Source organism: Culex pipiens, chromosome 2 (assembly GCF_016801865.2).
Source record: "Culex pipiens pallens isolate TS chromosome 2, TS_CPP_V2, whole genome shotgun sequence".
Lineage (NCBI taxonomy): Eukaryota > Metazoa > Arthropoda > Insecta > Diptera > Culicidae > Culex > Culex pipiens.
The window spans coordinates 147577924-147602273 of NC_068938.1; the positions used below are offsets into that span (position 1 = coordinate 147577924).

The following is a 24350-nucleotide window of genomic DNA, read 5'->3' on the forward strand; positions in this document are numbered from 1 at the left end:
TGATTTGATGGCATACTCAGAATTCCGAAAAAACTTATTTTTCATCGAAAAAAACATTTTTTTTTTAAATTCTCCCATTTTCCGTTACTTGACTGTAAAAAAAATTGGAACATGTCATTTTATGGGAAATTTAATGTACTTTTCGAATCTACATTGACCCAGAAGGGTCATTTTTTCATTTAGAACAAAAAATTTCATTTTTAAATTTCGTGTTTTTTCTAACTTTGCAGGGTTATTATTTAGAGTGTAACAATGTTCTACAAAGTTATAGAGCAGAATTATAAAAATTTTAATATATAGACATAAGGGGTTTGCTTATAAACATCACGAGTTATCGCAGCTTTACGAAATTTTTGAAAAAGTTGGTCGTCATCGATCATGGCCGTTTATGGTCACCCGCGACAGACACGGACGGCGAAACAAAGAGAAACGCAAAAAGTAACTTTATCAAAACTTTTTTTTCGTAAAATCGCGATTACTCGTGATGTTGATAAGCAAACCCCTTATGTCTATATATTAAATTTTTTGTAATTGTCTGCTCTACAACTTTGTACAACATTGTTACACGAAATTTTAAAATGAAAAATGTTGTTCTAAATGAAAAAATGACATTTCTGGGTCAATGTAGTTTCAAAAAGTACATTAAATTTCCCATAAAATGACATGTTCCAAAATTTTTTACAGTCGAGTAACGGAAAATGGGATAATTTTTAAAACTTTTTTAGTGTTTGAAAAATACGTTTTTTTAAATTCTGAGTACGCCATCAAATCGGGCGTCTTATTTTACATAAAAGTCCCTTTGACACCAAATTTCTATCTCATCACCGTTTTAGGCTGCAAATTATTGAAAAACACCTCTCAGTGGTATTAAAAAACACCCAAAAAGCAAAAAACTGAAAATTTGGTTTATTGAATCTTTTCATAAAAAAACTCCAGATATGAATGACAATAGCTTACAGGTCCTAAAAAACTCGAGATTTAAACCTCTTTCATATGAAAAGTGACAAGAATGCACGAAGTTTTTTCGGTTTTTATTGGATATCTCAAAACTTGAAATCGAGTTTTGGGTTTTGTGGAGGTCAATAGGTAGGGCATTGAAAGCTGCACAAAATGGTGTCCTCAACTCAATTCGGCCCAAAATCGGCGTGCGACAAGATAGCACAATCACGACGAATTGTTGACGAACGATGCTGCCCTCGGGACACAAGTATGAGTGATACTTTATCAAAGTGAAGGCCCATGGTGAGGGCGTTGAATGTATTTTTTTTCGAACGCTTTTGAAACAAACAACGAAACACCTGAAACGCTCACAATTACAAACAATGGCAGTAACAATAGCGAAAGGTCAAGAACGAAGCAGCACTGAACAAAAGAGAAGATTTTTAAAAAAATATACGTTATGAGATTTCATTTTCTGTTTGCCATTGAACATTTCATGGTAGAACCTGTTTATAGTAAGAAAAAAAAAAAACTATTTAAATTTTATTTCATTTGTGTTAATAAAATCAATACTCTCCACGACATTGGGAAAAATCAAAGCACAGAACACCTGTGAAAATATTAGCTTTGCTTATGTCGTCCTTGAAAAGCCACCTCAGCATTGGGACCCATCATTACCGGTGCGCTATGCGCAAACGGAAAACAAACAACACTTTTGCTAGAGCTGACATATAATTTCTACGCAAGAAGGACTCTTTCATCTTGTCTCCTACCACAAGCCTCGTGCTGTGACAGCAAATGCAAATCTTCCCAAGATTTACTTCCCGTTGTCAAAGGCCACGTAGACGCTTCTACTTTCGCGCTGGTTGAGATTTAGTTGAACAAGCCAGTTCGTTTCAAGATGGACACCTGTGCGCATCAGCTCAAAAACCGCTTGAACCGGTTCGTCCTGAGGACCGCGGGGTGGTACCAGGATCAGAAACCATTTTGGTTGATGCGATATTTGTTCGCGATTAATGGGATCAGTCTAGAGTTCAAGTGTGGTGGGTTTTGGAGGTTTATTTGGACGGTTCACCGGATGCTGCTCTGCCTACACGTGATGATTAGGCTTAGTGATTTTTCACGCTCGAAAATAGCTAATTTCACGGGGACCTCAATTTCAAAACACTAAACTTCACGCAAATTTCGCGGAACGTGAAAAATGCTAAAATAACTCTGAAAATCTTTTGTTTTAAACACAGAAATTACTATTTATACTTCATTCAATAAACTAAATAAATCTTCACTAAATTTGAACCTGACACAAAAAAAAATTAGTAATTTTCAAAAATATTTCCACCTGGTCAATAGATGAGCTTTATTTATATTTTCAAACAAAATGTCATTTAATGAACTACTTTTTAATATTCGACTAATAAAGCAAAAACGTTTTCGCTGATTTGCTTCTGTTTGATCAGTTTACAGTATATTGAATTTCATATCACAGCAAGATTCAACAATCTTGTCCAGCCAAAATGAGTAAAATAGTTTGAATTTTCTGCGACATTCAGCCCATTCAAAATAATTTTTAAGGATTTCACCTCTCTCTTCAAAAACTAAATTTAACATCAATAGGCAAAAAAATATAATTTGTAAATGAGAACAGAAAACAAATAACAGGTGGCATATTGAACTTTCACGGGAATTATCCACCAAAATAATCAAATATCGTTAAAATTAAACAGGGCTTCGAAAAAAAATCTGAAATGCTTTCAAAAATAAAAAATACTCTTCCTATAATTTTGGATAAAACAAAGCTTATTTCTTCTAATTTTTTTATGAAATTTTACATTTTAAATAAAATTGTAGTAAAATTTTACTAAAGCGAAAAAATATTACTATATTTTGTTTGTTTCTAAAAAACTGAAAAATCTAAACAATTCTTCAAATGGTTCATATAAAGCTTTTCAATTGAAAACTTATAAAATTTACAGAAATAGTCTTTATGGATGAAATATTGAAAATGATTTGAATTTTTTTATAAATTCATCGAAATTCACTAACCCTGTATTAGTAATTGAACAAGGGTATTCGCTCGCTCAATTCTACAGTAGTTCTTAAAATTATGTTTATTCCTATTTAAGTATAATACAATATTTTGAGATAAATCGTTACAGTTTCACACAAACATAAAATTTCACGGGATTTCGCGGAAAAAGACTAATTTCACGGATTTCACGCTGTCCGCGAAATCGTGAAATTTCACTAACCTTAGTGATGATCTTCCTTACCGATCAGTTCGTGACCGAGAAGTTTTGGGAGGCGACTGTTCAACATACACTTGATATTGGTTACGGTGGTCGTCATGTTGAGGCATCTCTGTATGACGTTAAAAATTACCAGTATGGGAACTTTGAAAAAGTACTGTTTGGAAAATGAGTTTCTAAGGCGTGATGAAAAAGCTATGGCGATGAGGGAAAAAATGTGGAATCGTCTGAAGCGAATGGAGCTGGGAATGGTTTGCCAAGGCTCTGTTCAATTCTTGATTTTTGTGCTTACTGACGTGCAAGAAGCAATTTCAATGCAGTTCCCGTTTGATTTTAGTGATACCAGTGTTGTACTGCAGTTCATGTGTAAAAATCTGTACACTATGTACTACGCGTGTTATTGCTTAGCCATATCAATGAATTGCTACGTTCTTTTTGCAATAATGTTGTGTCTCATCACTGAACTTATGCTTATCGTTGATGCGTTCGGTTCAGTGTTCAAAGACTCGTTGCAACCGCGTCAGGAATACAGGTTTGATATGACAAAGCAGGACATCCTTAATTTTTGGAATGCACTCGAAGAGCACATCCGGAAATGCTGCCGACTACACGTGGAATTCATTGCAATGATTCGTGTGCTCAATACATTCACCAAAGAGACGTTTCTTCTGGTGTACGGTGCAGCTCTGGGCTTCACAGCAATCGAAATTTATCAGATCTTATCAACCAAACAGATTGGTTTCTACGAATTTATGATCCTGCAGGATACCGTAGTATTCTACGTGAAATTTTTCTGCTTTTGTTGGCTCGCCACTAAATTGAATGATTTGGTTAGCTCATACCCTGCCCCAAAAACCACTCCAATTTCACGTAATTCAATTTTCAGAACAATCAAATTGCGAACCGTATCTACGAGCAGGAGTGGCACAGTGAGATGCAGTACTCGGATGATCTGCCGGAGCAGTATCGATCGGTTAAGCAGTCGCTCCTGATTGTGATGATCAACGCCCAGCGCTCGCTCGGGATCAGCGTTGGAGGGGTGTACGAGCTGTCGCTGGAGTTGATGGTCGAGCTGCTGCACAACTCGTACTCCACGTTGATGTTTCTGCTCGAGGTGACGAAATAAGGCGGTAAGATTTGTTTGTGATATATTTGCTCGTACATAACATGTAGGGGAACAGCATCTGAAATTTTTTTTTGAAATTAAATAGGTCTTTATTGAACTTTCTTATAATAATTACATTTCTTTTACATGCTAAGTGGTATGGCCTAATGCTCTTCATCTTTGTTGTATTTTTCGTTTTATTATTAACTGATCACATTTATTTTATTTACTTCAAATTGTTTTACATTATTGCATTGAATCGAACACATTTGGGTAAAAAAGAAAAAAAATCAATTTAACAACTAATCCTAACTTAAAACTAAAAAAATAAATTCATTGAAATATTCAAAATCACTAGAACGAATAAACTACGAACTGTATTATAAGATGAATGCTCCAAGAGTTCTTACTTGTTCCTGGCGAGTTTTGCAACCACGCAGTGTTGTTGTCATCTCGATGAAAATGTTCAAAAGTTCTTGTGGTGAAAACAGGTCACTACTACCTTCACCCGTTGATGTTGGTTGGTTTTTCCTCGGTTGCTGACTGAAGCCTGGAGGTGTTGTATTCTCTGTAACTCTTTGCCGCTGATTCAACGGCAATGGCTGCAGATTTGGAACCATTCGAACAGATCCCGCTCCAGGTGACGCCAAAGCAGGAAAATCCACGTCCGTGAATGCTGGTGGTGTTTTGCGACGATTTGGTTGGTGCCTCGTCGTCGCTTGCTGCCGAATTTTCACGAATTCAGCTCGTTTTGGGCAGCTCCGATTCTTGGTCGAATGGTCGCTACCGCAATTGAAGCATTTGGCTTCGATGTTCTCGTTGATTGTGTTGCAAGCTTGAGTTTTGTGCTCTTCTCCGCAGGTTGCACAACGACTCTTGATGAAACAGTTCCTTCCACCATGCCCAAACTGCAAGCAGCTCGAACATTGTGTCATGTCACGGTACACTAGACGATAACGTTCCCAAGTCACGATGATGTTGAAAATTGCCCGAACTGTTTTCAGCTCAGACGGCGTTGTCAATCCTTTCTCGAGTTGAAACAGGTACGGCTGATCACAATACTTGATGTCCTTGTTGAGTCTCATCATCTTGAAGACTTCGATCACGTTCAACTTAAGAATTTTGAGCTCTTCTTTCAGCACACTCAGATCCATGTCGTACAGGCCTTGGAGGACCTGTTTCATGGGGCGTTTACCTGGATCATCATGGCTGTAGTACTCAATCTTTGTGTTGTTCAGGAAATCCCGAAGTTGACTTTATAGCTGTCGGCCACCATTGCTAGTACCAACCACTAGTGTCTTCCTTTCATCTACAAGGACTTCGCCGCCCTGGGCTCCTAAGTGTATGAAAGTATGGCACGGAGCGACGGCGCCGAATACCCATATTTACACAAAGAATTTTAGAGCGCCCGCCGCGGGATTCGAACCGGCGACCTCTGGATTGTGAGTCCAGTGCGCGGTCCGATTGATCCACACGGGCGGGACGCAGGAAATCCCGAATGTAGTTGTAATCCTTTCTGGTAGGTATCAGAATTTTGAGTCGATCAGCACACAAGCGAATGGAAGCTCGTAAAGCACCAGATTTGATAAACCCGGTCGGACACTTTCGCGCCGAATCCGATGACGATGTTTTGACAAAAATGGGGGGCACCTTTTCCCGTCGTTTAACTTCTTTGTTCTCGCTCACGTTTACAAGGAGGGTAGCAAATTTTGAGCGTCCTTGCTCAAACTGCCTGGCTTTGCTGGTAGCGCATCGGCATTTTTTAACTTCTTCATGTCAGCCGATCCTGCTGGTGAGGGTCACCTCTTTTTCTTGCCGTGAGGCATTTATTGCACTTTTAGTACTTATTTGGTGTGTTAGGGACGCACGTCTGACTCGCTGCTCTGTTATTCGCAGACTCATTTTGAGCGTTGATTCCAATTAATATACGAATATTGCAACGCATTTTTTTCTTTTAATTGTCTTAGAAAACATGGTTCCTGACATAAAATTTAACTATAAATAGCAAAGAAAAAAAATGCAAAGCAAGAAGTCGTGTTAGTTTACACAGATGCACTTTTATCTAGGTTGTGTTAAGGTTTATGCATTCAAATATTGTTAAAGAATTTAACCGGAATAAAATATGACATGTTTGTTTGTATTTTAAACACCTAACTATCATTGGATACCAACCATAACATTTTGTGAGTATATTTTTTCATATTACAACTACATTTTGATTAACTAAAAACTATTCTTTATTAATTGCAGATATTTTCACACATCAACACAAAAAAGTTAAAAACTTGGTTAAAGAATGTTATATTAATGTAATTGTTTGGCAAAAATATAAGTAACTGTTCAAACGCATATTAAAATCTATCAATTGTCGATGAATTTCCATCCAAAGCAAACCGATCAAAATATCACTACTCCAAACTGGTATTCATGAGCATTTCTGCCACCATCGGCGCCCAAAGTGGCGTTATCGGATCCGTTAATTGGTTTTATCTGTTTGCCACAGCGTCGGGAAATCTAGCATTGTGGCCAAAATTGACACAACATAAAGTCCCTCTGATGCAGAATGTTGTAGTGGATCTATCATAAACTAACCCAGTGGCTTTCGGCGGTGGATGGTGGTGGCTAAACACGGACACGGATTGCGATTAATTTAGTTTTCCCGTTTCACAATCAAACTGCGGTCTTGAACAGTGGCAATAAAAGCGATCCACTCTGATCTATTGGTAATGGCATGGAGGGCTTATTAGGGTGATTGCGAGCAGTTGAAATAATTATCGAGCCTGTTTGATTAGTGGGAACGATTATTGCGTTTGCATAATTGATGTTAGTATTTCAATTTAAATGCTCACAGTAAACTTGACTAAATCCCTTCTTTGTTCGGACTAAGTCCAGATTCAACAGTGTACAGAACGAGCTCTCGCAAGCGCTTGCACCAACAAGCACTGCATTGTTTGGCCAAGACTGATTGCCCTAGATTTCGTTCCAAATTGGCGGTTTGTGGGCACTGGCACTAGAACAATATTTCTCACCAGCAAGATGGGAAATAATTCTTACAAAATACAGCACAGTTTAATTGGCGTTTCCACTTCAGACCACGAGTCCAGTTTCAGCTTTGCCAGCAATAGGATAGCATCACCAGTTTTTCAAATAAAAGAGGAAAATCAAAGTGACCAAAATTTAACAAGGAAAAGTTGCAAACTATTCGAATAAACATTCAGTAAATTTGATTGAATTATATTTTTGTTGAATGGAGATATCCTTGATGATTCTTAAAAAATAAAACAAGCAAAAGTTATCTCAAATATCATAATCTCACATATTCTGTTGTTCAACTCATTATCAAGATATTTTGAAAAGATCCCCATTACAAAAGCCGACAACCAACAAGTACAGCAAAGTGTACTCAATACAAGCCGTAATGCGTACACCACACTCACGACTTTGAAATGGTGCTTATTTTTAATTCCGAAAATTTCCCTGCAAAACGCAAATGGCACGATCAAATCGAGCATGTGTGAGTCGTCGACAGCCATTCACTATTGTGTGCGCCATCCACCCGAGGAAAACTTTAACAATTACAATTTTCTTTTGTTCTCTGCCAAACAACAACGGAAAGCAAATGTCTTCACCGCATTAGTACGTACAAGAAAACGCGCACACACATACACATGTGCGCAAAATGACTATCGCGATGGCGATGAAAAGCCAAAGCTTTTCAGGGGGGCTTTACCGCGGGTGGAAATTATAACAACATGTTGGTGAAATGTGCCAAATACTGAGACTGGTGACAGCTATTGTTCCTCGACTTTCGGAGCCATTACCGTGGCGTGAAAGTGGGCGCCATCTCACCGGAAAAGATTTTCAATTAAAAGAGCGCAACGTTTACTCATTGCTTTGATTTGCTTCCGTTCGCGAAATTTCCCTTGAACGTGATTCTGCTAACTAGTTGCAATTACCGCAGTAATTGGAGGAGTTTTTAACTTTATATGGAACTGTTGCTAATTGTTTTTAAGTAGCCCTAGCAAAACGGGATGAAAAAAATCCACGAAAATCAAAACAAAACTTGGTTTATTTGATTTTTTTCTAAACTCCGGATTATTTCGCAGGATTAGTTGCAGGAAATTTTCATGCTCTTCAGTGATTTCACCGTTCAAAGCAAAAACAAAAGGAATAATTTTACATCTCGATATTAATGTTGAAAAGTTCAACTTTTCAGCACCCATTTCAGTGCTCCATTAGGGTAAAATCGAGTTGCATGGGAAAGAGAATAAAAATCCAATCTTCAACACATTTTTTTGGGTCCCTTTTGGGGACCAAAAAACCTCCCAAAAATTGGAAGCGATTGGATAAGCCCACATAAAGCGATTAAAATTTGTTTGGAAATTGCTATGGGGAAACTTGCATTTAAACATTTTTGAATTTACAAGATTTATGCAAGTTTCCGCTTGACTTGGCAGTGTTGGCAAAAAGTACCTTCAACCGGGGTGACATTGATAGAATTTCAATTTATTTTTGGAATATTTTTCAACTGTTAACGTTTTTTCAAGATTATTATTTTTAAAACATGTACTGGGGTAGGCAACACAAGGTCCATACACTATTTTTGAAAAAAAAAAAGTTTTTTCAATAGCGTTCAAAAAATTAGTTGCGAAGAAAATTCCTATTTGGAATTCCGGGTGACTTTTTGATAGTCATAGTTTTTCTTGTTAAAATCAAATTCAAGATGTTATTTTTAAGAGGCAGTATTTGTAAATATTGCTCGGTTTGTTCTAGAGGTCGTATCGAGGTGCTTCGATTTGGATGAAACTTTCAGCGTTTGTTTGTCTATACATGAGATGAACTCATGCCAAATATGAGCCCTCTATAACAAAGGGAAGTGGGGGTAAAACGGGCTTTAAAGTTTGAGGTCGAAAAAACATAAAAAATCTTAAAATTGCTCGTATTTCCGTAAAACTTCATCAATTCCAACTCTCTTAAAAGCATTCGAAGGGTCTTTTGAAGCACTTTAAAATGTGCCATAGACATCCAGGATTGGTTTGACTTTTGCTCTTAGCTTTTGCAAATTACTGTCAAAAATGGATTTTTTTAAAACCTTAATATCTTTTCCCAACAGCCTCCAACACCCATACTCCTATAGGTCAAAAGATTCCAATTTCAATTTCATGGACTAAAAGCCTACGGTATTAACTTTTTGGCCAATCGCAGTTTTTCTCATAGTTTTTCGATTTTTCTACAACAAACAAATTACAACGTTAGTTTTTACCCTGCTGGCCTCCATAGCGGCACTTTTTGGTCTCAATTTTGTCATATTCGGAATCCTCGGACAATTTCACGTAAGTAGAAGTATTGGAATTGTAATTTTGATTTAGAAAATAATTAAATAAATCATTTTTGAAAAAAGAAATAGATTTTATATACCCTATGATCAATACGTCAAATGCTGTATCAAGTAGGCGAAAACCTGTTTTACCCCTAATCCAACAAATTGTTAAAAAATATTTTAATTCATTCTAAATGGCAATTTTTCCAATTAAATTTACAACTCCAATACTTCTAATTTACGTGAAATTTTTCGAGGATTCCGAATATAACAAAATTGAGACTAAAAAGTGCCGCTATGGAGGCCAGCAGGGCAAAAACTAACGTTGTAAAATGATTTGCAGAAAAATCGAAAAACTATGAGAAAAACTGCGATTGGCCAAAAAGTTAATACCGTAGGCTTATAGTCCATGAAATTACCTATCTTTTGACCTATGGGAGTATGGGTGTTGGAGGCTGTTGGAAAAAGATATTAAGGTTTAAAAAAAATCTTTTTTTGACAGTAATTTGCAAAAGCTAAGAGAAAAAGTCAAACCAATCCTGAATGCCTATGGCACATTTTGAAGTGCTTCAAAAGACCTTTCGAATGCATCTAAGAGAGTTGGAATTGATGAAGTTTTACGGAAATGCGAGCAATTTTAAGATTTTTTATGATTTTTTGACCTCAAATTTCAAAGCTCGTTTTACCCCACTTCCCTTTGTTGTAGAGGGCTCATATTTCGCATGAGTTCATCTCATGTATAGACAAACAAACGCTGAAAGTTTCATCCAAATCGGAGCACTTCGATACGACCCGTTACTCATTGGTGAAAAACTCGCTCTTAAGTCAAAATTTGACATTTAATGTACCATCACTAAGGTTGGTGGTACATTTTTAAGAAAAAAAAATTAAACAATTTTTATATTAAGTTAACTTATTTTATATGCTTTTTAACAAAATATATCTAAATTTTAGGTAAAATTGTCTTAGGTAAAATTGTCAAAAATCACAATTTTGCCCATAATTCTTTAAAACTAGTTTTGTTTATAACATTATCGATTTATATTGCATTTTAAACAGAATTCGAAGCACGAATCAAAAGTTTTCACACTTTATGATTTTCCCTGAGTCTAATGAATCTGTTTGTGTCATATTCGGTTATAGTAAATACAAACTTGTTATTTGATTTCTGTCCTAATCTTAATCAATAGTCTAAATATTATGTTCCAAGATTTCAAAGCAACATTTGAAAGTTGTCAACTGTTAATGAGCAGTGAAGAAATTATTTACTGTTATATGGGAGCTGAACTGAATGCGGACCTAAACATTGTCAGAGTGTTACTACAAAATAATTGATTATTGTCATCAAAATTGAAGAAGACTTGAGGAGAGAGGGTTACTTATTTTAACTACATAGTTTCATTCGGTTTTCAATTCTGTAGGGTTTTTTTTTAAAGGTAAAATAAGCATTTATTTTTCAGTTTTTTGCTTTTTACCTGGGTAACCAACTCTACCAACTCACACGAAATCGGGAAAAGTTACCCCGACCCCTCTTCGATTTGCGTGAAACTTTGTCCTAAGGGGTAACTTTTGTCTCTGATCACGAATCCGAGGTCCGTTTTTTGATAGATCGTGACGAAGGGGCGGTACGACCCCTTCCATTTTTGAACATGCGAAAAAAGTGGTGTTTTTAATAATTTGCAGCCTGAAACGGAGATGAGATAGCAATTTATGTAATTGTCTGCTTTACAACTTTGTAGAACATTATTAAACTCTAAAAAATAACCCTGCAATGTTAGAAAAAACACGAAATTTTAAAATGTTTTTTTTTGTTTTAAATGATAAAATGACCCTTCTGGGTCAATGTAGATTTGAAATGTACATTAAACTTGCTTAAAAATGACATGTTCCAAAAATTTTTTGAGTCGAGTAATGGAAAATGGCAGAGTTTTTAAAACTTTTTTAGTATTTTTACGATGAACGATGAAATACGTTTTTTTGGAATTGAAAGACACCTAAAAGGGGTCGTACCGCCCCTTTGTCACGAGATATCACAAAAAACAGACTTCGGACTCGTGATCAGGACAAAAGTTACCCCTTAGGCCAAAGTTTCACGCAAATCGTAGAGGGGTCGGGGCAACTGCTGTGTGAGTTGGCGGAGAATTACTCACCTCTGTTTTATATTAAAACACCCAAAAAGCAAAAATAGAAAATTTTGTGTATGAGATCTATAAAAAAAACTCTGGCTTCATTTAGATACATCTATCAGATATAATTTAAATTTTAAAAAATTCTGAAAAAATACAAGAAAGTCCCTTTAAGAAGTAGTAAACATTTTACTGAAATTATTTTTAAACTTCTTGCCTTAATTAATTAAAACCCCCTTTTAGAGTATTACACTGTCAGAGATGTTCATCTCAGAAATATATCCATCCTACATGTTTAATTGCAATGATCCCACCATTATAGAATAATCACCCGGAACAATTACCGGCAAAGGTGTCGGAAAAATCTATGTTCATTTTAAGAGCCACCATAAACGTTGATTGCGCAACAAACATCTTCTTCTGAGATGTTCTTTACCGGGGCAGGCAGGGCACGCAAGAAAGTGTTGTGCTGCAAAGAAAAAAAAAACTTAATTCACACAGCTCCACGTAATTATCATTTCTGTAAACTGTCATGACACTTTCGCACCGACGACGACTAGTTCACCAGTCATAATAACAGTGCTTCTCGCTGGAAAACATCTCAGCATCACCTCCTTAAGGTAAGGATCTTCTTCAGTAGAAGATGAAGAAGACCAAACGAAGAAGAAGCAGACAGGGCAACCTTCTTTCCAACCCAACTAATAGTCCTGTTTGGCCAAGACGAGGCGTCCGCAAAGCACCAGGACCAAAAGTGTGTGTGTGTGTGTGTGTAAGTGTGTACGTATAAGTAAGTCATAATTTGTCTCTAGTGGAAAATTTCTCCATTTATTTCAGTTTTTCCCCCAGAATCATCACCATCACCATCATCATCATCGTCGTCCTCTTCTTCGTTGCCGCTGGGGAGCTAGCAACAATCGGCTGCGTTTTTTGGGCACGGAGAAAAATAGTTTAAAAATTGATTTCTAAGGCAATAAAAAAAAAAACAGGTTCAAGAAGATGTCTGTCCGTCCACCTAGAACGTTAAAAATATCAAAAAAAAAAATGGGAACTGAAAATAACTGGGTCGAATCACCTCAAATTTTTCCGTGTGTCAGCCGTGAAAATTCAATACTGAGGCAACTAAAAGGAAGAAAACGTCGCTGCTGCTTTCGAGCCCCAGCACGGTGAAAATCTTAAACGGTTGGAAAAGTGCCAGCGATTTGCCCCGCGTGAAGAAAATACCACGCTGGCTGAATTGTGCGATTGTGCGCGGGATGAAGGTTTGGATCAAGTGAGTACCACCAACCAACTGCTGCTTGGAACCATCAGTTTGGTTTGGAACGGAGAGTAAATGGTCCCTTTGCCGAAAGGCACTTGGGAATGGCACCGACGGGGAGTGATGGGTTGAAATGAAAAGTAAATTCATTGTAACAATGGGAATTTCAGCTCTTTCGGACTTGGACCTGGAACTGATGTTAGTTTTTTTTTTCAGTGGCAAATGTTTTGAGGGGTGTTCTTAATATAATGTAAGTTTATTAAAAAGAAAGTAACCATCAATACCAACTTTCACACAACAGTAAAAAGTAATTTCCTGTGTATGCTCCGTTCCCAGCCAAGTCGAATACAGGTTCAGCCAATAAAGCGCTATACTCTCAAAACAGTGTGTAACAGCTGGGACATGTTTTGTGAATTAATCCATGAATAATTAAATTTTATAATAGGATTATTTCCTGCTTGTTCTTTACATACAGTTTTCCAAATCACACAAACACACACACACATACTTGAATTGGGGTAGGATACCTTCTTTGGATTTTTCTCTGTTGCTGGGTTGTCAATAGCAGTACTACTACATTTTTCCCCCAAGGAAAATCAACATTGTGGGAGTGGGTAAATGATGCCCCTACAGAGGGAGTTCTCCTCGATATTTGGACCAAATGGTGCAAACCTTGTAAAGTGTGTTTGCACATTTTTATAAATTGAGGTGGTAGGTGGAAATGTTTTGTTTTCTGCCCTATGAAATGCTGTCAAAGGCAAACTTATGGGAAATTAAACGAGCTTTTCAGTAAAAATATTTACGAGACTGATAAATCAAGTCTGTCTTGTAGAAATTGACAAAAACCACAAAAAAAAAACTATTTTTTCATCATTTTTATTTTTAAACCGCTGTATCTTCACAAGGACTGGACATAGAACAATGGTCAATATGGAGACTTTTATGTAAAATTGTCTAGGAAATCGATTCCTACTATTGGTTTTTGAAAATTTTGACGTTTAGACCACTTAAAAAAAGCAATGTAAGTTAATGATTTTTGTATTTTTTCAGGAGAGACATGCCGTTTTGCATATTTCGTGAGTCTTTTTGTCACATTTTAGGCTATTTTCACACAAATTTTGAACGAAAAAAAATTGTGACATCACCTTCAAATTTAACTTTTAAACAAAAAAAAATGATATATCTCATAGAATTGGCGTGCATTTTCCTTCCAGTGTATTTTTTTTTCAAAAAGCCCTTCTCATTTCCTACAAGTTTGTCATTGATCACTTTTTGATACGATGCAACGGCTCAGAGATACAGCAATATTTAAATTACAAAATACAAAAATATTCAAAATCCTTACGCCCTTCTCAAACGGCATTATCGAGTACAACTGGCTCCATATACATAAAAATGGTTTTTATAGGCTGAGGATAACATGTCTGAAAAGCTTCATAGAAATCGGAGTGGGTTGGGTACAAAAGTTCTAGAAAAATTCCTTATATGAGCTGGAATGACGAATTTGGAAAGAAATCCGGTATTCTTTTTCTGTTCAATTTTCACATAATGTAACTTTTTGTTGTACTTTCTTTAGTTTTTTATAAGAATCACTGTTTTTTGTCTTTTAATTTAAATTATTTGCGTTTTAGACTTCAGGCGGTAGATGGTGTCCTTCACTTTTGGGGCAATGACTGTGAATGATGGTTCTGAATTCAGGGTCCAGAAATAATGAATTGAAATGGAAAATAATCACTACATGTAAAATGCTTCTACAAACAACACAAAGAAACCCTTTTTTTTATTGAAACATTCTGAATCAAGATTTGAATGTTTATCTAAAACAAACATGGTCGCCAAATGGCCGATTAGGGATGATGCATTCCAGAGGCTTAAAATTAATGTTTTTTTAGTCTCATGGAACTTGTGGTCCAATTTTCAAGTTAAAAAAATTTAAAATTTGGGAAATTTTCTAATCTTCTCGAAAAAAAATTCTTTAATCTTTGGATTCAAAAATAACAATTCAAATGGGTCAAATATTTTATGTCATGCCCTTTTGAACTATTCGAGTTGATTTCAAAATTAAAAAAAGAAATATTTTTTATCAAAGAAATTAGAGAATTTCACAATTGTTTCTTTTTTAAACATTGAACACCCAAAGCAAATGTTGTTGTTGTTGTTGTTGTTGTTTATTACACCGTCTTCGAGTTAATCGCACAGACTGAATACCTTAAAACTAAACTTAAAAAATAAAATCATACAAAACATTGACAACATATATATTAGCCCTGGTCAAAAAAATTAAAGTTGCTCAAATCAAAAATTATATGAGATTGCCCGAAAGAGTACTCAAAATGGAAGCTCAGGCCAAAATTTCAGCCCATTTGGTTGAAAACTGGCTTGCCTTGAGCAGGAACAAGTTTAAATGGGAATTAACCCGTAAAACTGGAGCATTTAGGTAAATTGCTCTGTACAAGACAGCCGTTAACAAATGACGACTTTTGCATACCATGGGGTCCTAGGGGATGATCTGGGGAACAATTCCTCCGAAGGGTGCAAGACGATCCGCGGCCCCTGGTCTTGCCTTGAACCGGATTCATTCCGGCGTCGCAGAAATTCTCATGGCCCAGCTTAATGTATAGGGAAAAATCAAAGCACACCATGAAGGTTGTCTCGATCAGAGGACGCCACATGGCAATCGGCCACCACGTGGCAGGAGGGTATCATCAATGTTTGCTTTTAAAGTGGTTTTGTTATTTCTAGGACACTTTATTCAACCAGATATTTGATCAAAAACACCTTAACAACGCTAAATGTAATTTTGAAGTCGATTTTGGAGTTATTTTCCTGCCACGTGGTGACTGATTGCCATGTGGCGTCCTCTGATCGAGGCAGCCTTCTTAGTGTGCTTTGATTTTTCCCTATATATTTAGCTGGGACCATGAGAATTTCTGCGACGCCGAAATGAATCCGGTTCAAGGCAAGACCAGGGGCCTCGGATCGTCTTGCACCCTTCGGAGGAATTGTTCCCCAGACCATCCCCTAGGACTCCATGGTATGCTAAAGTCGTCATTTGTTAACGGCTGTCTTGTACAGAGCAATTTACCTGAATGCTCCAGTTTTACGGGTTAATTCCCATTTAAACTTGTTCCTGCTCAAGGCAAGCCAGTTTTCAACCAAATGGGCTGAAATTTTGGCCTGAGCTTCCATTTTGAGTACTCTTTCGGGCAATCTCATATAATTTTTGATTTGAGCAACTTTAATTTTTTTGACCCGGGCTAATATATATCACAGATTGATGATTTTCAGCTTAAAATTCTTCCTCGGCAGGCCTGGTGAGAACTCGTTGGACACCTCGTTGAAAAAGCGGCAACACCTGTCAATTGGTCGATTGTGGCCGTAGAGCGTGCGATGGACTGGAATTCTCAGCATGGGCAGGTTCCTCAGCTGTCGCACTGGTCTGTACACGTTGATTTCATCGCGGATCTGCTGGGAGTCGATGCGATCCGAGAGGACATCAAAGACAAACATTCGCTGAAGTAAGACACGGCGTTGTTCGAGCGATTGCATCCGAAGTAGTGCACACCTGTCGCTGTAGCTTGACCACCAAACACCATTTCTCCAAGGTAGACGACGAAGGGCGAAGAGGGTGAAACGACGATGGACTTTCTCCAAACGGTCACGTTGATTAGCGTGGTGAGGCGCCCACACCTGTACAGCGTACTCCAATATGCTTCTAACCATTGTGATGTAGAGTGTTTTCAGTGCGTTGATGTTCTCAAACTCAGCAGAATTACGGCGGAGAAACCCAAGCATTGCAAACGCCTTCGCCGCCGTCGCAGAAACGTGCTCGAAAAAGTTTAGTTTTCTGTCGATCAACAAACCGAGATCCCTGATGGAACTGACGCGGTCCAGTTCGTGACGGTCGAAACTGTAATTGTAACGAATTGGGGCGGTCGACCGTGTGAAGGAAATGCATTTGCACTTGCTAGGATTAACTTTCATTCCGTTAAGGCTACACCACTCCAGAATTTTGTCAATGTCCTGCTGAAGCGCCACGCAATCAATGGCGGAGGTTACGGTACGAAAGATCTTCAAGTCATCCGCGTACAACAATTTTTGTGACTGGAGTTGTTGACAAATATCGTTGACGAAAAGAATGAAAATCAGCGGACCCAGATGGCTGCCTTGGGGGACACCGGATGGAATGGGGAATTTCCTTGATTGAGCGCCTCCGAGGCGGACGTTTGGCTACCGTCCCGAAAGGTACGAACGGATCCATGCTGTCAGCCACCTTGGGAACCCCAGCCGGTCTAGCTTAGCGATAATAAGCGTGTGGGGTACCCTGTCGAACGCTTTGGCGAAGTCGAAGTAGATCGCGTCAGTTTGCTTGAACTTTTCGAGGTTTTCATTCAGTGCGCTGACGTACGCTATCAGGTTGGATACCGTGGACCGTTTTTTGACAAAACCGTGCTGGCACTCGGAAATTACTACCTGTGCGACAGAGTACATTCCCTCGTGGATAAGCACCTCAAAAACCTTGGGTAGACAGGACAGGATAGAGATTGGCCTATAGTTATCCGCAGCCATGGACTATATATCAATATCTGCAAAAGTGGATTTGCTGCAGAAAATGTTATATTTTATTACAGGTTTTGTAACAAGCCGATATATCAATTTTGCCCGGGTGTATTCGTGACCTGCAGATCTCACTAACACATATAATAAAGAAGTGGCGTTACATCCTGCTGCCATCTGTTTTTTAAGTGTGAGAGTGGAAAAGTTGTAATAACGAACTAGGGGGCAATTACCACCACTAGTTCATTAATTAAAAATTAAATAAAAACCAGAACTTGAGACTCACGGAGATGAGAGAGAGATGTAAAGATCTGCAACTGCTCACATTTGACGTGGGGAAGGAGAATTGTACCTACCCTTTCACAATCCTGGTTCGATTCAGCAAATCGCACTGTCCTGGCAAAAAGAATCACAAAAGATCGTCGCTTTGAGTTATGGGAAAAGTCATGTTTATTGCGTTTTAAGTTGTCCTAATTTTACGTCCATTTAAAACTAACCTAACCATGTGTGTGTGTGTTCGTGTGTTCTAGTGTATCCCGCGGTGGTCGAGTCAAGTCGGAGGATCTTCCTCCGGCCAGGCCTGGCGCAGCAACGGTTTTGGTGTCTTTGGTTTTGTGTCTTTGTCTTGGATAAAAACCTGTACAGTGTTTAAGGCTTGTTTTAGTACTTGTGCTTTGTGTAACAGTGGTAACAATGAACTCACCGGATGGCCTCCGCCATTGCGCTCTAACAGATTCTCGGGTTGGCGCGCTCTGCCAACTTGGAGGTTCGGAGAAAGGAGTTCATCTCTAATAACTTGTTCTAGCTTTAACGTTTTGATTTTGGATATTTACCACATTTTTGTTACCTCCTTGCACCACCAACCAAACGACCACTTTTGACGTAGAGCGCGGTCCTTGACGGTTAGTTTGGATGGTGCGGGTTGGGACCAACTCCCTGACACTACAATTAACAATTAAGACACTAATTAGACACGACTCAATAAAATACAAGAACTAATTTTACCATTTCGCCGGCTACAGGAATGCTGGGTACAAATAACAGATATTCACAGCACTTTAAATTACAAAACGTTCACAATTTGTTCGTTTGACCAGAGTATGTGTAACGGACTCTGGTCGGTAGCGGCAAATGAGGACGATTCAAAATGACGAAGTCCCTTTTATTAATTTTAAGTCTTTGTTCTTGTAAAAGTAAATCTTTCCCTGTTCCTGAGGGGAACACCCTTGAAGAGTATCGGGGCCGGCATTTACAAAGCGGATTCAGTGGCAGTTTCATTCTCAACTTAATGTTAACATGTTAAGGTTAATGTTAACATTCCATAGGTCGCCTCCCTAAGGTGTCGTGATAAGGTCCAGTTTGTGACGATACACTACCTTCCCTTTACTAAGCAATCGATTCCAGAAGGGAAAAGATCACCAGTTGTGTTGGTCCGAGCCGGGATTTGAACCCCGATCTACCGCTTACGAGGCGGAAGCGTTACCACTGGGCTACGTGGCTTTGTTCTTGCGTATTTCGAAAATTGCTCAAAGAGATGTGAGTCGTGCTAACCGTTTTAGGAATAGGGATACCATGTTTTGTATGTTGTTTAAGTGTAATGGTTGATTACAATATCCTAACTTGTCCCTACGGTTCAGTTTGACAGGATGATGCGAAGCATTGTGACCAGAGATTGTACTACGTACAAGCGATAGGTTACAATTCCCCACCACCAGGGAAAATGTGAGTTTTGCAGAAACTCCACATTTTTCAATCATCAGTAGAATCCCCTTGTTGCAACAGGTGTGAACCCAGATCTGTTCGGACTCTTTTAAGCAAACTCGCTTTTGACGGAATTAGCTAAAAGCTATCAAGATTTATTAGAGTTTGAGTTCAAATGATTATGCTGGTGAACTTACATATTTAGTCCTTGATCTTGTGTAGGGTTCACTGTGTGGCACAGCTTATTTTGTGTATATTGTGGGAAATGCAGTTGTGTTCTATGTTCTAAAGCCGCAATTCTTCGAATTAATCTTTGTGGGGGGTGGCTAAAGAAGCAAGTCGACCAGTACAGGTCGCTTTAATAGGCATCAATTTAACAATTTCTAAACCGCACTCTAGTCTCACTGAACGGGAATGACTTGCCGTGCTCCTAATTCTTGACAGTTTCTCCTTTCTTCGGTTGTGTCATCAGCGCTGACACGTTCTGGCCCGGGGGAGAGATCAACGAACGATCTAGCTCACCGGGGGGCTTGCTCGTATGGTCATCTGCTTCAGCAACAATCCCCGACCCGTATTGCTGGTCACCTGGTCCAGCTGTACCTCCATTTCGTACCTCGAGCAATGCCAATCGAACCACCGGGCGTGTCAGCACTCCAGCCGATGTCTGAACTCTCGCGCTGCGAATCCTACCGTCTTTTCCAGGAAGCACTGCCACCACCCTTCCTCTGGTCCAGCTGTTACGGATTCCTTCGTTCACGACCATGACCAAGTCTCCAACGGATATCGGTCTCGACTCAGCAAACCACTTTCGACGTTGGTTGATAGCCGGGAGATATTCCTTGATCCATCTCGCCCAGTAGTGGTCCAGCAGGAACTGAAGATGATTCCAGTTTGACCTCAATGACGATTGTAAATCTGTGGTTGGTTGAGTTGGTTGCGAAACGCCGGTCGAGCTGAGCATCAAAAAGTGGTTGGGGGTTAAGGCCTCTCCGTCAACAGCTTGAAGCGGAACGTGTGTCAACGGCCTGGAATTGACGATGGCCATCGCCTCCGCTAGAAACGTCTCGAATGTTTCGCCATCTGGGTTCCTGCAAGTAGAAATAGTGGACAAAGCCGTCTTTACCGAACGCACCATGCGTTCCCACACGCCACCCATATGGGGCGCTGCTGGGGGGTTGAAGTGCCACTTCGTGTTGGTGTTCGTAAATGTTGTCGCAAGTTCTTGATCGATCGCTGCAATTTCCGCCTTCAGTTCATTGCTCAGTCCTTGAAAGTTAGTTCCGCAATCGCTGTATATTTCTTGAGGGGAACCCCGTAGGGCGATGAACCGTCGGAAACCCAGCTTGCACGACTCGGCGGACAAAGTGTACACTATTTCCAGGTGAATGGCTCGCACAGTCAGACAAGTAAATAGCATGACCCATCGCTTCACCAAACTACGGCCGTGTCGAATTAGGAAGGGTCCGCAAAGATCGACGCCAGCAAATGTGAAAGGGCGGACGTGAGAGGTTAGTCGAGCCACCGGTAGAGGAGCCATGCGGGGTGCCGACGGGGATGCCTTGTACACTTTGCACCACTGACACTTTCTTGCCGTCTTTTGAACCATGCTACGTAAATTTGAGATGCAGAATTTCTGCCGGACTTCATTGACAACGGTTTCCCCATTTCCGTGGCCGAATCGTTGGTGATATCGTGTCAGTAACAGCTCCGTAACGTGATGTGATTTGGGCAGGATGATCGGGTATTTCGCATCGTAGGGTACCGAAGCAGCTCCAACGCGTCCATCCATTCTCAACAGGCCGAACTCATCGATGAAAGGTGTCAGCTTCCAGATTTGGCTGCTTTTCTCCACTTGCAAGTTTGGATCGTCGCGCTCCAGGGTGACGACTTCGTCGGGATATACTTCCAACTGGACCGCTTTCAGGACAACTAATTCAGCTTGTTGAAGTTCTTCTCGGGAAACGATACCGCGGTTCTCCACCACACATTTCGTTCTGCACCTTTTCACGAATCGTAAAACGTACGCCATCGCCTTGAGTAGTTTCCGCCAGTCGGAGAACCTTTCGTACTTGATCATTGGTCCCAACGACACCCGATGATGCAGGAAGCTGGCGCGTTGTTCTTCTTGGGTGTTAGGAGGAGGTAGCGGTGCGCATGGCCAATCCCCCTCTGCTTCATACAGGAACGCTGGGCCGCGGAACCACCTACCGTTGCCGCTGAGGTTCGGTCCAGTTCCCCATTTTGTCGCGTCATCTGCTACATTCATGCGAGAAGGAACCCATCGCCATTCACTTATCTCGCTGTCGTTGAGAATCTCGCTAACCCGAAACGCGACGAAACGCGAGTATCTTCGTTGGTCTGATTGTATCCAGGAGAGCGCAGTAGACGAGTCAGTGTGAATGGTACGACTGCGAATGTTCAAGGAGTGGTGCTCCTCCACTGCTCTCATCAACCTTGTCCCAAGAACACCAGCTTGTATCTCCAGACGGGGTACGGTGAGGGCTTTCAGGGGTGCCACTTTGGTCTTTGCGGTCACCAGAATACAACGCACCTGGCCACGGTCAACGATCCGAAAATAGACGGTGGCGGCGCAGGCTGTCTCGCTTGCATCGACGAAGGTGTGCATTTCAAGTGTTTTCAAGCTTTTAGCAGAATAGCCCGAAAAGTAGCACCTGGGGATCTTGACCTTGTCAAGATTACGAACCTCTTTGACCCACCGTTGCCATTTATCGAACAGTTCCGACGAAATCTTTTCGTCCCAGCCGATTTTTTCTCTCCACATATCTTGTAGCAAGACTTTTCCATGGACAACAACATTTGCCACGAGGCCGTGGGGATCGAAAATGCTCATCACCAGTCGTAGCGCCTCTCGTTTGGTGGGGACGACTTGGCCGCTGATCAGAGGTAGGAGTGCGCCTTGGAACTTGCCCTTAAAGGTGAAAACGTCTTCTCTTGGCACCCAGATCATTCCCAACACTCTTTCGCTGCCGTTTACCTTGTCATCAAAAAAGTTTTTTGGCATCTGCGTACCGGGTTCCCCGACCCGTCGAAGAACCGCCTCTGAGTTTGAGAGCCAGTTTCGAAGTTCAAACCCAGCCTTGGCGTGTAGCGCTTTTACTTCTTGTGCGAGTTGAACGGTTTCATTCTCTGTGTGCAGGCTGTCCAGATAATCGTCCATATAGTGACCGTCGGTGATGGCTTTTGCAGCTTCTGGATATTCCAGACTCCACTCCTCGGCGTTTAGATTTTTGACGTTCTGCACTGAGCTTGGTGAGCACGTTGCTCCGAAAGTCGCCACGTCCATTACATACGTATCCATCGGCTTTGCGGGATCGTCACGGAAAAGGAATCTCTGAGCCGATCGATCTTGCGGACGGATCAAAACCTGGTGGAACATCTCTTTAATGTCCGCCGTTACGGCGAACTGGAACTGCCGAAAACGGAACAATGCAGCAAAAAGAGGAATCAAAAGGTCCGGGCCTTTGAGAAGCATGGAGTTTAATGACACACCGCGTACTTTGGCGGCGGCGTCCCAAACCAAACGAACTTTTCCTGGCTTATTCGGGTTGAGGACCACTCCTAAGGGCAGATACCAGACTCGCCGAGGGTCTGCCGAACTTAGTTCATCCTCCGTTGCTTTGTGGGCATACCCTTTCGTCTGATAGTCGATGATCTGTTGCTTCACGTTCGCGTACAGTTCTGGTTTGGTGCTTAAACGTCGTTCCAAACATTTCAAACGTCGCTCAGCCATAGGGCGACTGTCCGGGAACTCGAAATTATCGAACCGCCACAACAAGCCTGTCTCGAACCTCCCCGACGGCGTACGCTTCGTTGTCTCCAGCATGATGTCTCGAGCGCGTCGGTCTTCTGATGACTCCAAGTTAGGTACAGCAGCTACGCCGACGTTTTCCAAGGAGAAGAAATCGTTAACTGCGTCGTGTAAATTCTGATCGGTTTGTTCCGCACAAATATGCAGAAGGCGGTGCGTTTGTGATTCGTGCCAGCCCTCCACGGAACCGTAAATCGTCCACCCCAGCCTAGTCTTGGTGGCCACTGGTTCTTGTGGTTGTCCTTCTCGTCGTTTCAGGGTCGTCAGCAAGTGCGTGTTATCCAAACCGATCAGAACGCGTGGAAGTTCATTCTGGTAGCTTTTTACTGGCAGATTTTGGAGATGTGGGTACTTTTTGGCCATTTCTTTGAAGTCCAGTGATTGGCGAGGAAGGTTGAGACTGGACACGGTTTGAGCGCCTTCCAGTTTGAACTTCTTTCCGCTGGCGTTTGAGATGTTCAGGTCAACCCGTTGTGAATCCGCTTCCGATCTCGTTATGTTGCTTGTCCACTGTAGACACAGCGGGTTGGTTTCGCCGGTGATCCCCAGTTGCCTCACCAAGTCTGCTTCAACGAGTGTCAAGCCCGAGCCATCGTCGAGAAACGCTAGAGCTTCAACAGATGTTTCCGGTCCGTGCAGCATAATCGGCAAAACGCGAAACAGCGTAGACCGTCCGCTCCGGTGAACTGCCAATGTTGCTGGGTTTGTTGAAAATTCCTCGTTTTTAGCTGGTAACTGTGGATTTCCAGGATGTAGTAGCTTGTGATGGCGTCCTTCGCACCCCTCAAATCCGCAAACCGTTGCTTTGCATGGCCATTTGCCGTGTCCCGATAGGCACCGTCGACAAAGGTTCGTCTCTTGAATTTGCCGCCAGCGTTCGGCCAATTCGAGTCCACTAAACACGCGGCAGTCTTTCAGCCTGTGTCCCACTTTTTTACACATCAGGCAAGTCCTCGGATGGGCGACAGGGTTGTTCCCAGTCTCGGTACCCTTTTCGGCGGATTGGTCGTAACCTTCATCTCGGCTGTGGGTATTGATGTAGGCTTTATCCTTGGGCTTCAACTTCTCGAACTTCAGACAAGTGCTTCCGTAGGGCACAACCTTGCTCGCTGCTACGACGATGGTGCTCATGTAGTCTCCAAACGTCCGTAAATCTACGGTCTTCAAATGTCGCTGATGGAGCGCCCAATCTAGCGCCACTCCTGCTGGCAACTTGGCTTCTAATCATTGTTGGAATTCGAGCGAGAAGAAGGAAAGCATTTCTCGCTCGCG

At 40.8% G+C, this 24350-nt stretch overlaps 1 pseudogene; it reads left to right on the forward strand.

Moving 5' to 3' along the window:
• Window positions 1–1840: 1840 nt before the first annotated feature.
• On the forward strand, window positions 1841–4311 carry LOC120421588 (uncharacterized; annotated as a pseudogene).
• The last annotated feature ends 20039 nt before the right edge of the window (window positions 4312–24350 follow it).